Source organism: Protopterus annectens, chromosome 17.part0 (genome assembly GCF_019279795.1).
Source record: "Protopterus annectens isolate FY-2018-M chromosome 17.part0, PAN1.0, whole genome shotgun sequence".
Classification (NCBI taxonomy): Eukaryota; Metazoa; Chordata; order Ceratodontiformes; family Protopteridae; genus Protopterus; species Protopterus annectens.
The window spans coordinates 653,887,422-653,904,045 of record NC_056751.1 but is presented as its reverse complement, the minus strand read 5'-3'; positions in this window follow the sequence as shown (position 1 = coordinate 653,904,045).

Below are 16,624 nucleotides of genomic sequence, written 5' to 3'. Positions count from 1 at the left end.
TGTTAGCCCCTCCTATAGTATGTTATCATCATAGGTGGACTTAGTGATTACACTCAGTATGCAAGAATCAGAAAATGCAGTAAGCCAAAGGCTGTATACTTTACAGTTTACAGTTTAGCCTAAACTGTCATGAAATAGATTCCAAACAGTAAAGGGTCAAGCACAGATCCCTGGGATATGCCAGTGGTGATGGCTCTACTGGTACTGGCTGATTCACCAGCTTTCACAGTATGTGTTCTGTCAGTGAGCCAGTTGGTTACCCATCTACTGACATAAGGTTCAGTCACCAGCTGGGAGAGTTTCTCAATGATATCTGCATGGTGGATTGTATTTAAGCCTTAGGCTAGTGGAGGATAGCCAGTATGCACTGTCTTACCTTCGTTCAGGTCTATCACACAGAATCAATAGGCTGTTGCAACATCACAGGTCACCTGTCATGTGATTCAACACATACACTTTCCTGACATGGTTGAATACAAGCTTCAACACACCCTCTACACAGACATATGTTCCTGTAAAAGTGTGAACATCAACACCCATCCATCTGAGTTGCAGGTTGGGGACAGCACCCAATGCATGCATGTATAGACACATCCTGACTATCCTCATCTATGCGGTTGACCAACATGTCATCATAGACCTTTTCGAAAAGGGCACTAGTGATATTTCAACTGTGTGCAGCAGGCCTGTGTGAGTTGTAAATGCTACATCATGTCTGTTACATCTGTTAGATGTCCTCCATGAGGTCATTGAGGGTATGCATGATGACAAAACTATCCTCCTTTTGACCTTCACAAGCCCAAGGCATTTAACACAAATCCACACTGAGGTATTCACTTAACATTGTTAGCTTTGACCATATACACCTATATCTCCAAGTGGGTAGAAGTATATCACATACATGGTATCTAAATATGTTGAAATGTGTGAAGAATCTCAGGTTCAGTGATCAGGTCCATACATCAGAGCTGTCTGCTAGGCCCTTTCCTGTCCATTATTTAAGTGACATGCACATTGTATGTTCAAACAGCTGTCTGAAGGACTACAGATTATGGGCAATCATTGACTCCAGCTGTAATATTAGTATAATACAGACAGTACCAACACACACCAAGGATAGCTGCCACAGCCATGACACCACTTGCATTGACAAAAAATCATGGGGGATTTGTTACATAAGAAAAATGGACACACAACTCAAGTATAATGTAGATATCACACCCTATAATCAGACCAATACGTATGTGACCTGTGTCCTGGGGTAGATGGTAAGTGGAACGTTCACCAGCATGTGGTCACAGTGTTGCCTACTCACTTGTATGTAGCACAACTACTGAGGTATGTGAAGGACATCCACATCAGGCCATAATATCTATATAGTTCACAGCCTTCATCACACCAATAACTGAGTATAATGTATCCTTCGACATGTACCTCCCTACACATCTTCTAGTGATGTGTAACTGAAGTGTACCAACTTTATAGGTTCATAGGTTCATAGGAGGTTACTAGGCTAATGGCCCTAGGGCCCTTACAAGCCTAACCAAGTTCAACCCTTGTTTCCTTAAAGGCCTAGAGATATGCTCTATGTTATAAGCAGATCTAAATCAACATTGACAGCCCCTATCCAAAAGGAGCACAGTTGAAACCCTTGGGTTGAATTTGTGGTTTCCCATCCAATCATCCACATTACTCTTAAAAAGGGATAATGAGGGGCTCTGTTTAACCTGTATTGGAAGTTTAGGAGAGGTAACCTCTGGGAGACATACCTGTCTTTCCAGCAAATCCTTTTGATGTCACATGCTATGTTAAGGTCCCTAGAGTGAGTGAATCATGTGCCATTTGACTTACAAATGTGCAACATTTCCATTAACGTAGTTATTATTGATGAATTGCTGACAGAAATACTGAAGATCAAAAACACACGAACACAGTTGAGTAAAAAGCAGAACACCTTTATCCAACACAAAGCTTTCGGGACAACTCATTGTTGAAAAAGGGAGTTGTCCCGAAAGCTTTGTGTTGGATAAAGGTGTTCTGCTTTTTACTCAACTGTGTTCGTGTGTTTTTGATCAACATTTCCATTAAGGCAGGATCAGAGGTTGCTCTGTATGCAAGGCACACGTCATCCTTGAGTAGTCTACATGATACAGAGCATAGTGCGTGATTTCAGTCTGTCTATGTAAGACATGCTGAAGACCCTAAATTTTCTTTGCAAGGAACCTCTGAGGTCTCTCCAGTTGCTGCAGGTGCCTGTTTAGGTACATACTGAGGGAGACATTGTACTCTATTATTGGCCTGATGAGTGAAGGGTACAGGGGGGTTATAACCTCTTATTTTCTGGGAACCTTGCCCTTGCTTATAAGGTGAGCAACTAGAAGGCATTCCTTACCATCATGGAAACATGGTGATCAAAAGTAAGGCTGCTGTCAACCTGTGTGTCCAAATCTCTCACCACTGATCTAGAGCTTAGGGTGTTGTTATTAATATGGTAATCTGCAGGGGCATTGCCTTTGCCAAAAGGTATAATAATGCTTTTTTTGCATTGAGTTTAAGATCATCACTTTGGCACCAGTCACTGATTTGTGTAAGTCCTTCTTGTAAAATGTTGACATCATTTGGGGACTCAATGACTGCTCCCAGTTTGCAGTCATCAGCAAACTTTTTGTTTTTGCCTGTACTTCTGAAAAGTGGATTCTAAACAATCGGGGACTCAGCACAGATCCCTGTGGAGCACCATTGGTAATGGGTCTGCTGGTGGAGGTGGAGTATCCTATTTTGACTGTATGTGTTCTATTGGAGAGCCAGTTTGCAAACTACCTGACCATATATGGATTGACCCCCAGCTGGGCGAGTTTTTCAATGATGCCTTAATTGGGGGTTGTGTCAAAGGCCTTGACCAGGTCTAGGTAGGCTGTATGCACAGATTTGCCTTCATCCAGGGTTTTGATGACAGTCTCAAAGAAGTCCACCAGGTACAACAGGCAGGATCCCCCTTTAACAAAACCAAACTGGGTTGGGTCAAGTATTTGCAGGTCTCCTATATCCTTGTTGATAAGGTCTCTCCCTTTTTGAATTTCTCCAAATCATTTGGGTTTCTAATACTATGACAGGAATGGACCCTATTCCTAGCTCAAAGTATGATTAAAGTTCATGAAATTAGTATTGTTTCACTCTTTGATGGCAGCCAAAAGTGCTCTTCACAGCACCCACAATTTGCCCAGTAATGACTCCTCTAATTTGTATGGAGTTATATGTATTGGTAGCATATTTAAATAGGATTGTAGACTCTTTTTTATAAGACCTGTTGCTACTACTACTATTGGAACTATCTGGGTATCATTCTTCCACATTACTGTTGTTTCTGCCTGCAAATCCTGATATTTTATGACTTTGTGTCCTAAAATGTCCATGGTGATTCTCTCCATGGCCTTGCAGATAAGGCTGGTCAGGCTAATGGACATAAAGTTCTCAGGTCAGTAGATGCACCCCCCTTGTGCAAGGGGATGATGGTAGCTGTTTTCCCTTCAGCAGGGACAAAACTAGTGCTTAGTCTGTGGTTGAAAAGAGTACCCAATACTGTTGCTAACTCCTGTTTTAAACCATTGAGAATGCAGCCTGGGATGTTATTAGGCCCCATAGAGGCTGTATTTTTGGCCTTGGAGAGAGTGGTTAAGACCTGCTCTTTAGAGATACTAGGTGGAGAATAGGTGGTAGGAATGTTTAGGGTATATGTGTCAGTAATGAGGGGAGAAGTTTCCACTGAACCTGCCCAGTAACAGGTTGGCTATTTCCAATGGTTCAGTATATGTGGTACCATTCACTACCAGTTCAGTGCAAATCAGGGCTTTTTCTTTAAGGTTTCATATGTAGCTAAAGAATGCCTTATGGTTGTTGTTAGTTAGGGATACTAATCTAGATTTGTAATTAGCTTTATAGGACTTTGCAGGATGTCTTTTTTAGTTGTTCAAGCTGAGAAGGGTGTGCTTCCAGTTCTGAGATTGTTCCTTCTTGCTGTTGGACAGCAATTTCTTCCTCTTATTATATAACCTGTTTTTGGAGGATGTCAACCAGGCAGGCTTGTTTTTTCTTGAGGATCTTGCTTTGGTGCTGTCAGGAATGGCTGAGTCAATACAATTGCATAGATGTTTATATAATGGATTGGTGTATATTCCAATATAGGTCTTCTTGCTGACAGTGCAGACAGGAGCTTTGAAGGTATTAATGCCTTCTTGTTAGAGGATGTAGTTGGCTTTGGAGAAGTTTTTTTGCCTAATTTCTCCTGAGGGGGTCTGATGCTATTGTTACTTTGAAAGAGACTGATTTATTATCACACTTCACCAGGGAGGGCTGCACACTTGTGGTGGTGCACTGTTGTACTATGTTGGTGAGTACCAAGTCTAGAATGTTTGGGGCCCTTGTCAGGGTACCAGCTATCTGATCCAAGGCATTTGAGTTAACAAAGTCTAGGAACCTTCGGGTAATTGTGTTTGTACATGTATAATTTACCCAGTCTATGGACCGGTAGATAAAGCCACCCATAACCAGGATGTTTGCTTGTATTTTGAGCATCTTAAGTAGATCCAAGTAGGCAGTGTGGATATCATGGTTCATTGAAGGGGGTCTATAGCTGGCAATAACTTGGAGATGTGCCTTTCTTATAGTTATTTGCACATGGAATAACTCTGGAGAGTCATTTTGTGGGCGTATTTATCTTTGATGAATATTGATACTCCTCTTCCTTTGGTTCTCACGTGTTCATTTTGTGGCCTGAATGTGTGAAAGGCATTATATATGATCAGGATGCTCTCTGCAGCCTTGAACCAGGTCTCTCTGACTGCACAGATGTCTGCATCTTCCAAGGTGAGTCTTCAAGTGAGTGCAGCTTCAGATTTAGACTCCTATCATTAAGCAGCATAATCTTAAGGTTGTTTTCTGAAGATATTTTTACTTCAGGAATTTTGTTTTTGTAACATTGCCTAAAAAGGCACTATGGGGGGGGGGGCAAGAGCCTTAGCCAGTAGCTGAAAGCCCAGAGGTGACAGTTGGAGACCATCTCTGGCAAAGCATCATGGTCTACCAACCATATCATCCCAGGCTGACAGGTAGTGGATCCCCTTAGAATGACACCAGAAACTAAGCCAATTATTGAAGTCAATCATTTTTTATCTGTACTGAGACATCATCCTAGGTGAAGGTAGAATGCTACTTAAGGCTAGGGACATACCTGCCTGGGACACATAATCAGAGTGTTCAGTCATGTCTCCCTTCATATAATCCAGTGAGGTACATCTCAAGTGAGTGCATGTGTGATGTGGTTGATCCTGGCACTTGACAGACAGATGACTGTGACCTTTTCCTTATCCATCCTGGTGAGTTGGACATCTGTGTGTCTCACAATGGAGTCACCTATGACTAAAACATTTGATTTTGTGTTTTGCCTTAGGGGCATGTTTGGTGAGCACTGGTGCATGCATTTGTATGCATACTGTGATTTGCTGGGAATGTATTAAATCAAGTGTGTTTATGTTTGGGAGACCTCTGATCTTTAGGTAGGCTTCTAGTGAGAACCTCTGCATATGTAGGTTTAGGTGTTGTGCACATGGATGGTGCAGGAGGTGAAGTGTGTGAGTTGACAACCTGCGTGGTATCTAATACACTGATTTGTGAGTGAGAGAAACTAGATTCTAGATTCCTAATATAGATGCATCTCTCATATGTTAAATTTGCATGAATTAGAAGTGGGTTGTCAGTGTACATGAAACAATTGTAACATTGCCTCAGGATGCCCATGTCAATCAGGTTAGCTAGAGAGATGGGGGGAAATTGTCCATTCATGATGCCAGGTGAAGTACTGCAGTCAGTAGGAAGGACGGGACTACAATGACCAGGTATGGCTAAGGGACAAGAAAAAGTTATAAACTGCGAGGAGCTTAATGGGTAAGAATTGTGGAGAACCTCAGAGGCTCAGCTGAGTGTCTAACCAGTCAGTGAAGCATAACAGTGAGAAACCTCCAACGGACCACAAGCAGTTGACTAAGGGAAAGTTATCTGTCTAAGAGTTTGCGTCTATAACCACTTATGGTATCCTCCACCACATAGTAATGCATGGTTATGAGAGTGGTGCACACCACACAAAGCTGGGCAAAACATGGGCAACAAGTAGTAATGAAATTAAACTAATTTCAAGCACTCTAATCAATAGTAGCACACTAGACTGGGCTCTGGGCTAACAATCACCACTCCGGTAGTTCCTTAGCTACACTCTACTTTCACTAGGGTGTAGGGGGAGGCCTTCTTTTGTGGAGGAAAGTTGGATTAGTGCTCACATACTGTAAAAACAGACTGGGTCCAGCAAATCTGAACTGAGTCTATGCTAGGCTAAAAGTGCACAGTCACACTGAGCTGTCACACATCTTACTGGCCATACCTAGGTATTATTTTTGTGACATAAACATTACTGTTTGATGGTGCAGAAACCCTATCAAGTTTTTACACCAGGTGCCTATGTGCTACCTGTTCCGGTGATGCACACAGTTCATACATAGCTGTTTGACAACATTAATGGCATGGGTAACATTTGTGACAATGTGGATCGTGCTCTCTCTCTCTCTATATATATATATATATATATATATATATATATATATATATATATATACACGTGCCATGCACACCAGTCAACTAGCCTGCATTGATCAGAATGTCATATACAGGTATAGCAGTGTCCCTCCTACAAGTGTGTTTGTGCAGATTCATCTCTGGTCATTCTAAATCACATATGTTACATCAGGAGACATGGGATTACTGGTGGTATTATACTAACATTGTCCATGATTGTACTTGCTTCTTTTAATGTTGTCCATGAGCCTTTACTTACACTCATATTCAGGAAATTCAGTTTATACAGCTTCACAATATGCACCTAACCCAACTGTATATAACATCCCTGATAGACGTCCTCTACATTCTTCATGTAAGGATCCTTAACTCACACACGCATCTTCCCCATTGTTATGTCACTTTGTGTGACAGTCACATAATATACATTTTCACTGTGCAGTCCATACTGTACCATATTGATATGTGATTGGTGTTGCTGCTGTAAGTGTCTTCCATTGACATGCCCTCATCTGCTGTACATTAAGTTGTCTCACCTGTCCTCTTTCCCTGTGTTCAGTCCTACATTTCATCTATGTGCCCATATTCAATACATACCCACTTCCCCTGAGTGTTTATTTTACATGGCAGTCTATGTGCCCTTACAGATCATTTACACAACTTCAGTGCAGAATGCCAGGAATGAGATTTGCAATACTCTGCACTGTATAAACTGTCCTGTACTGTGTTTGGACCATATACAATCAAACCTCTCAACTGTCCGGATTTTCACAGAATGTCCAGATTTTTGCCTTATAAATCTTTTGGTGTATTCCTTATCAAATTTGTGGTTTGCTGCCATATTACTAAGATGATCTCAGGACTGATGTGACTCAATAATTACACACATTTGAGTTTCAGACTTCAAATCTTTCAGAAAAATTATCTTAACACAAACACCCTGGTATTATAGTGCATTTCTAAAGAGCAAATATGTAAAATCTGTCCCTATTTCTGGGTCATTGTTCCCCCATTATGTTGGGCTTCATCCAGATGTCTTGCACTAAAAGATGGAAAGCTATAAAAACTATTATTTGTTAAGCCCTGGTGATCATTGTGGCATTCCATGCAAAACCATGGACCTTCTGTGCTCTGTCTTAAATAGGATTGGTTAGTGTGTCGGCTTGCATCGTTTCCTGACTGGCAACACTGCTGCTGGCCATGAAACCACACTTATTTGTGTTTAAGTGCAGTACATAGCATCAATATGCAATGAGGGCTGATGCTCATCACACATCACCATGCACACATGTAAATTCTTTGTAAGCTTTACGTGAAGCCTACACAGGGTTTAGTGAATCCCAGGGTTTGTCTACTTTCCTCCAGCACTGTCTGTACAGATTCCCTATTTATCTCCCCTTCTTGAACTTCACCTGGCTATCCTATCCTCTGTACCACTTTACATAACATTTTCCAATCACCTTCTCCCCTTTTATACGAGTTTATCCTGGTTTACTATCAAAATTTTGAACCGCACTCCATCGACTGTACTATCGTCGAACACGGAAGTTCGAAAACGGGAATGTCGAAGTCAAAAAAACAATCTAGGAATGGGTTTTAACATGGGTCGAGGTAGGTGTTCAGTATTATTCTGAACTACAAACATCTCCCCTACCTCGACCCATGTTAAAACCCATTCCTAGATTTTTTTTTTACTTCGACATTCCCATTTTCGAACTTCCATGTTTGACGATAGTACAGTCGACGGAGTGCGGTTCGAAATTTTGATAGTAAACCTTTATCCTAATCCCCCCTTTATATTTACAATTGAACTGAACTTCTGACTTTCACTCATTATTACTGTGAATTGCTAAATGATGCTCTCCAGAATTGAATATAGTGTTTTACTTTGCTTTTTGTGCTGCAGTAGCGTTGTCGCCTCACAGTAAGACGTTGTCCTGTTCAATTCTCAGCTAAAGCGTCTTCTGTGTGGAGACATGTGTGAATGGGCGTACCTTCGTTGAAGGTTGTACATTAGGGCTGGCAACTCAGTATGTAAAAATCTACTGCCAATCATTAGCGGACCAGAGTTCTGCTGTGGCGACCCCTAACTGGGAAAAGTCGAAAGATACAACAACTTTGCTTTTTCTCATTGTTCTATTTTGACATATTTTTAGTTATCTTTGTGCCTTACAACAGTGTTGATTATTTTTTAAATGTATAGTTTTCAGCGGTTTCTTATACAATGTCTTTGATTTTTTTTTCTGTGTCAAGTGAAGCTTTTCTCCTCAGGCATCTACTAAAAATGGACTCTTGTGGCCCAGTTGAACTTTCTCGGTAAACAAATGTCAATAAATAAATACACAGTATTTGCTATGATACATGATTTGTTTATCATAACATCATAAGTAAACTGAGACTGGGGTCCAGATTCCCAAAGACTTGCTCTCAGTGTAAATTTGCACTGATTCTTAAAGACCTCCTCTCAGTTTTGCTGACTTACTTTGGTGTAAGGCCTATATATAAACAGTCTTACACCAGGGGCCAGATTCTAAAACACTTGCTCTTAGTGTAAGTTGTTACTTACACTGAAAGCAAGACTTTTTGGAATTGGGTCCTTGGTAAATCAAACCCAGGACTAGATGACAAAACCAAAGACATATGTATTACTGACAAATATAAAGTTATGTCACATAACAGAAAAGAAAAAAAATCAAGTTTTTAAAAACTGAAGGTACTGAAATGGAAGTCAGTCATTCTTGTGAAACACAGGTGCTTGTATCAAACACATTTGTGTAGTGTATTTCAAAATGGTAGTTTCCTATTAGAGAACTGTTGATTTTTGTGCGAAATACTGAGTAACAGTCTTTTCTCAGAGGAGAGGTACTGCCAAGATAATTACAGAGATGAAGATTTGCAGTAAAAGTAATTATTGTTGAAGGAGAAGTAATTCTTATTAGCAGTAGACATGTGTGCTCATTCAGAGTCATAGCAGGCATAGACAATTTTTTTTTACACTATCAGCATATCCAGGAATGATGCAGTGGTCTTGTGATGGAGTACATCAGATGTAACCCAGCACTGTCAAATTGAGGGATAAAGCCTTGACTGACACTTATGAGACTCAGCTTGGATTAACTGCTCATCTATCTGAGGCACTGGCATGGAAGGATGAGGGTGCCCTTTCTGGAAGAAGGGCATGCACTCATCACTCATGTGCACCTCAAAGCAGGTCCCGAGCTGAGGATGGGAACATGCAGAGAGAATCAGTCCCAGAAAGGCAGAGGTATTGCCTGACTTAACATTGATGGGAGACAATATGCCAGCATATACATTATATATCCATCTTGGGTGTCACAACTATGCATATTGGGTAGGAAGTTAGGGCACAAAACAAGAAACACTCCTGGCAACAGTATAATCCTGTATCAATACCCTTAATCTCCTCACTAACTCCAGATGTGGTTTGAGTTTAGATTAGGAAAAGCTATAACAGGTCTGTTACATCCAGTAAATTAGGAGACGGTCTGAGAAAAGTTGATGGTCAGATTCTGGAGTCAAAAAAGTAATTCTGCTGTGGTGCTATTTAGTCAACAAGGGTGAGATGGACAGACTAGCTTCTAGTCTGCATATATAACTATATAGTATGCCTTATAGTAAGTATGTGTCAGTAAACATAACACAGATGCTACAGTTCCCAACAAGAACAAGTCCTTATAGGCTGGCTATGGATGCGGATAAAGAAGGCTGGTCTCTGTGATGAACTGTATTGCTAATCCAGTTTGGTAACAAATAATAGCATTTTCACACAGCATAGATCCAAAATCAGTGAAAAATAGTGATAGTTTAGGCTGGATCTATATAATGAGTCATATGGGCTGAATGTTAATTTGTTGTGGTAACAGGTGACAGAATTTACATATAACATAGATCTAAAACTAGTGCAAAATAGTTTTTGTTGAGAACACATTGCATATAACCAGATTGCTCACAAACATAAGGGAGACAAATTTAGTGCAATACTTTGTCTGAGAATAACTGGTTACATGCATGTTCAACCAAGAGAGTCCAGTATTACAAAGCAGAAAATGGCAGTGTAAATTAATTTAATTAGTTTAATAGGAGAGACTTTGCAAAATACGTTAGTAACAAGAGCAAATGAGTGAAGTGTGGGATGAAATTTTGTAGTCAGATTACTTACTCTGAGGTGTAGACATTATTGGAGCTAGCCAGTAGGCCTTCCTCCACTTTACAGATAATTACCCTTGTCTAGTTCCTATGACTTACCAAGAAACACAAGCTTTTTTTCTTCTTTTATGAATGGAACTTTTAATATTCACTGGAAAAGGCTTTAAATAACTCCTTGCAAAAATGTTTAAAACATTAAAGTAAGAGAGCAATATGTCTAAACGATATCAAGAAATATGTGTTTCCCATATGGTAGTCTGCTCTATGGAAGAGGCTATTCAAGTGGACTGCCTCCAGAAAACCTTAACGTGTTTATAAAAAAATACTTGCTTCTAAACTCTGAGTTAGTTCACAGGAAATTAACTGTTTCTTGTTCTCATGGTTCACCAAAAGACACCCAAACAGAAATTTTAAAATTCAAAGACAAACAACTTTAAATAGCATATTGCAACAAAAATATAATACTGCAACCAAATAAAGGAATAATATGGGCGACTTAAGAAAGAACATATGATGTTTCACACAGGTGTGCAGTATATCACTGGAACATATGATGTTTCACACAGGTGAACAGTATATCACTGGAACATATGATGTTTCACACAGGTGTGCAGTATATCACTGTAACATATGATGTTTCACACAGGTGTACAGTATATCACTGGAACATATGATGTTTCACACAGGTGTACAGTATATCACTAGAACATATGATGTTTCACACAGGCGTGCAGTATATCACTGGAACATATTATGTTTCACACAGGTGTGCAGTATGTCACTAGAACATAGGATGTTTCACACAGGTGTGCAGTATATCACTGGAACATATGATGTTTCACACAGGTGTACAGTATATCACTGGAACATATGATGTTTCACACAGGTGTGCAGTATATCATTGGAACATATGATGTTTCACACAGGTGTACAGTATCACTGGAACATATGATGTTTCACACAGGTGTGCAGTATATCACTAGAACACATGATGTTTCACACAGGCGTGCAGTATATCACTGGAACATATGATGTTGCACACAGGTGTGCAGTATATCACTAGAACATATGATGTTTCACACAGGTGTGCAGTATATCACTGGAACATATGATGTTTCACACAGGTGTATAGTATATCACTGGAACATATGATGTTTCACACAGGTGTGCAGTATATCACTAGAACATATGATGTTTCACACAGGTGTGCAGTATATCACTGGAACATATGATGTTTCACACAGGTGTACAGTATCACTGGAACATATAATGTTTCACACAGGTGTGCAGTATATCACTAGAACATATAATGTTTCACACAGGTGTGCAGTATATCACTGGAACATATGATGTTTCACACAGGTGTACAGTATATCACTGGAACATATGATGTTTCACACAGGTGTGCAGTATATCACTTGAACATATGATGTTTCACACAGGTGTGCAGTATATCACTAGAACATATGATGTTTCACACAGGTGTGCAGTATCACTGGAACATATGATGTTTCCCACAGGTGTACAGTATCACTGGAACATATGATGTTTCACACAGGTGTGCAGTATATCACTAGAACATATGATGTTTCACACAGGCGTGCAGTATATCACTGGAACATATGATGTTTCACACAGGTGTGCAGTATATCACTAGAACATATGATGTTTCACACAGGTGTGCAGTATATCACTGGAACATATGATGTTTCACACAGGTGTATAGTATATCACTGGAACATATGATGTTTCACACAGGTGTGCAGTATATCACTAGAACATATGATGTTTCACACAGGTGTGCAGTATATCACTGGAACATATGATGTTTCACACAGATGTACAGTATCACTGGAACATATGATGTTTCACACAGGTGTGCAGTATATCACTAGAACATATGATGTTTCACACAGGTGTGCAGTATCACTGGAACATATGATGTTTCACACAGGTGTGCAGTATATCACTAGAACATATGATGTTTTACACAGGTGTACAGTATATCAATGGAACATATGATGTTTCACACAGATGTACAGTATATCACTGGAACATATGATGTTTCACACAGGTGTACAGTATATCAGTGAATCAGCTCAGATGAGCTTTCTAAGGAAAATTTTGTGATGATTTAAAATAAAAACAGTAGTCTCCTGTCTGCCTTATAGTTCTGAGGTAATTAACATCTTCCACTTAAAATGATTTGCCAAATAGACTCAGAGTGTATTTTCTGTCCTAGACAGAACATTGACTCTAGCTATCCATCCATCCACAACCCCTTTACCCATTTTTTGTACATGGGGTTAGGGTGTCACTTCAACATTGACAATCATCTAGAGCCATGTGGTTCTTCTACATCACACACTCACACACATACCCACACCTATGACCATTTAGAGTGTCTAATTGACCTGCTGCATGTCTTTGGAATGTGGGACAAAACTGGAGCAACTGGAAGAATCCATGCAAACACAAGGAGGACATACAGACACTGCACAGAAGGCATGCTAGCTGAGAATTGAACCTGTTAAGCTCTTGCAGTGCTATCCAAGGAAAATTCCATTAGATAATAGTCTGCAACAAAAATACTCTTTGCAATCAAATAAGACAAGTGTGTTTAATTACTCACCAGGAAATATACTTTTCTCATTTAATGGTCTATTCTAAGGCAACAATAGTTCAAGTGAACTTACTATGAAAAACTGATCCATGCTTACAGATTAAAAATAGTAGTCACTTCCCCTACAACAGGTCACAGCTAATTACTATCTTCTGCTTCATATGAACCATTAAGAGCCACAAGCGTTTTTTCCCCTTTTAACCAGAACTTTTAACATTCGAGGGAGCCAGAACTATGGTACAGAGGGATAAAGCTCTGACTATGACCCAGGCATCATGGGTTTGATTAATGACTCAAGAATTGGAGGAGTTGATATGGGCAGATGTGCATACTGATCTTTGGTGGAGGACACTTGTGTGCACCTTGCATTAGATCTCCAGTAGGGCCTGTTGCATTCTGAGGGAGGCAGGAGTATAAAGTAAGTCATCACTGAGGTGGGATGATACATCCATGTGCCCCACTGGATGCCCATCCTTGGGCATCAAGTTTATGAAGAAGGGAAAAGTTAGGGACCTAAAGTAGCAAGCACAATCCTGGCAGCAGAATAACATTACACCAGGTAGCCTAATCTCCTCACCAGCCCCAGACACAGGTCAGGGTAGTCTGGTGTATGATAAGGTGCATTTGGTAGAACAAAGAGAAAACCTGGATACAAAGTGATTACTATACATTGGTGCTAAAGAAAAGACAGCAAAATATTTTTAATATGCAAGGGAAAATGCCTTAAAGTATTAAAAAAATAATATTAGTCTCTAGAAAGTACCACAATTCACATGGAACAAAAAAATAAATAACCTATTCTAATTCCCTTGACTCACTAAGATTGCCTCCATACCAGAGCTTTTAATATTCACTGGGAAGTAATTTAGATAATGCACTGCAATGAAAATACACTTCGCAGTCATATGACACAACAATAACAGCAATACAAAAAAGAAACATATTTTTTCCCCACACAACCTGCTCTGCGATAAGAGGTATTTTGTTTGAGTTTTCTCAATAAAACTTTTACATTTGTATGAATAAAAATGTTCATCATTAACCCTTCCAATAGTACCTAGGTAATTAACCTCTTCCAGTACATATGACTCAAAAGAAGGCACAAATGTTTGTTTGCTTTCCTATGCAAAACGTTCAACATTCAAGGAAAACAAACTTCATATGACACCCCATGATCAAAATGCACTCTGCAGTAGCATATGACAATGATATAAGTAATGCATTCCTGGAAATATGCTTTTTCATACATAGCAGTTCATTCTAAGGTAGAAGTGATTTCACCCCCTCCCACAACTTACACTTAATTATTCTTGTAGAGCCTGTGAGTCACCAATAAACACACTTGTATTTCTCTTTTATCCAAAAGTTTTAATATTCAAAGGAAATGACTTAAAATAATGCACTTTAATAAAAATTAACAGTGCAATCAAGTAATACAACAACCAAAGCATTGCAGAAGATGATCTATGATTTTTCAAAACAGCAGCCTACTTTATGGCAGATGCACTCCAAGTGAGCTTTCTTAAAAAAATTTTGGAATGATTGCAATAAAAACACTAACTAGTCCCTTGTTTCACCTACAAATTACAGGAAATTAGCATATTTCAGTTACACACTGACTCACCAAGAGGTACAATTTTTGTTTAACCTCTTACATAGTGCTTTTAATATTCTAGAGAAAAAATACTTTAAACAATTCCCTAAAATCATGTCTACTGCAGTCACATAAGAGCATATGTAATACTAACTTCTGCCTAATGGTTTATGTACAAAAAAAGGATTGGTTTAAAATGTATATTATAGCAATAACCCATGCCTGGGTGTGGGTAATGCTGGATTTACCCACGGTTGGTGTGGTTTGGTCACGAGGGTGAAGCCCGAGTGGTCAAACAAAGCCAACTGTGGGTAAATCCAGCATTACCCACACCCAAAAGTGGGTTATTGCTATTATACAATGACATTATTTAAGAAAAAAAAAATATTTTTCTTAAATAATGGCATTGTATAATGCCTCCTTGCTGCCCTTCCGCAGCTGTCTGGTATTCTGCGGCAGTTCTGATGTACTGCGCATGCGTATGCCTACGCAGTACATCAGAGCTGTGGGCAAAAGCAATGGAGAAGTTTTGAAAAAAGCAACGGAGAGAGCAAGATCTCTGTTGCTTTTTACCAACTGTTTAGCTATGTTAAATGGGTTTAACATAGCGAGACAGCTTTAAAAAAAGCAACGGAGAATCTCCGTTTACCCATTTAACATAGTGAGACAGTTTTGAAAAAAGCAACGGAGAAAGCAAGATCTCCATTGTTTTTTACAAACTGTCTTGCTATGTTAAAGGAGTTTGACATAGTGAGATAGCTTAAAAAAAAGCAACGGAGAATCTCCGTTGCTTTTTTTAAAGCTGTCTCGCTATGTTAAACTCGTTTAACATAGCGAGACAGTATGAAGCAATGGAGATCTTGCATTCTCCGTTGCTTAAAAAAAAAGAGTTATAGTAATGGAAAAAGTCCGGGCGACTGGACCTTTTTTCCATTACTATAACTGATTTACAACGTGCATGCTGACCAATCAGCATGCATGTTTTTGAATATTAATGGGGGGGTTGTTGTATAATTCTAACTTTACCATGCAGGAGTAACTAATGTTTCACATTCAGAAAAATAAAATATGCAAACCTGTTTCACCAGTCCCACAGAAAGGGCCAAAGCCAGGTCATTTTCTCTTGCACCAGTTTTCTTTGTAATACAACTTAGTGGGCTATTCGCTCTGACAAATTTCAGATGTATAGGAAATTAGTTTGTTAAACAAGTTAATTATGATAAGTAACATAAATTATGGAATTCAAGTTTAATTAAAAAGTGGAGGTTTTTGATTTTCTATGTAGATTCTTTTTGCTAAAGACCTCTTTCAGGTCATCTGTCCCTGTCTCCCCTCTTGGAGTGTTACATCAAATATTACTCTTGCTGTCCTGGAACATTCTTCCCTCTGCCTGAAACACACTTTACATCTTGCGCTGGCCTACAACTGTTGCTGTCTGCAGCTGTGTGTTTTATAGCATGGTGATGTGCATCATGTCTTCTAAATGAGATTTTCTACTTCTAGTTTCTATTAACACTGTGCAGTGTTACGTCAGGACCTGTGCTACATTACTGTGATTGAACTGGGACCACCACCCTACTGAACTTCTTGTGCTGCCTAACAACAATTGCTTTCTGTGT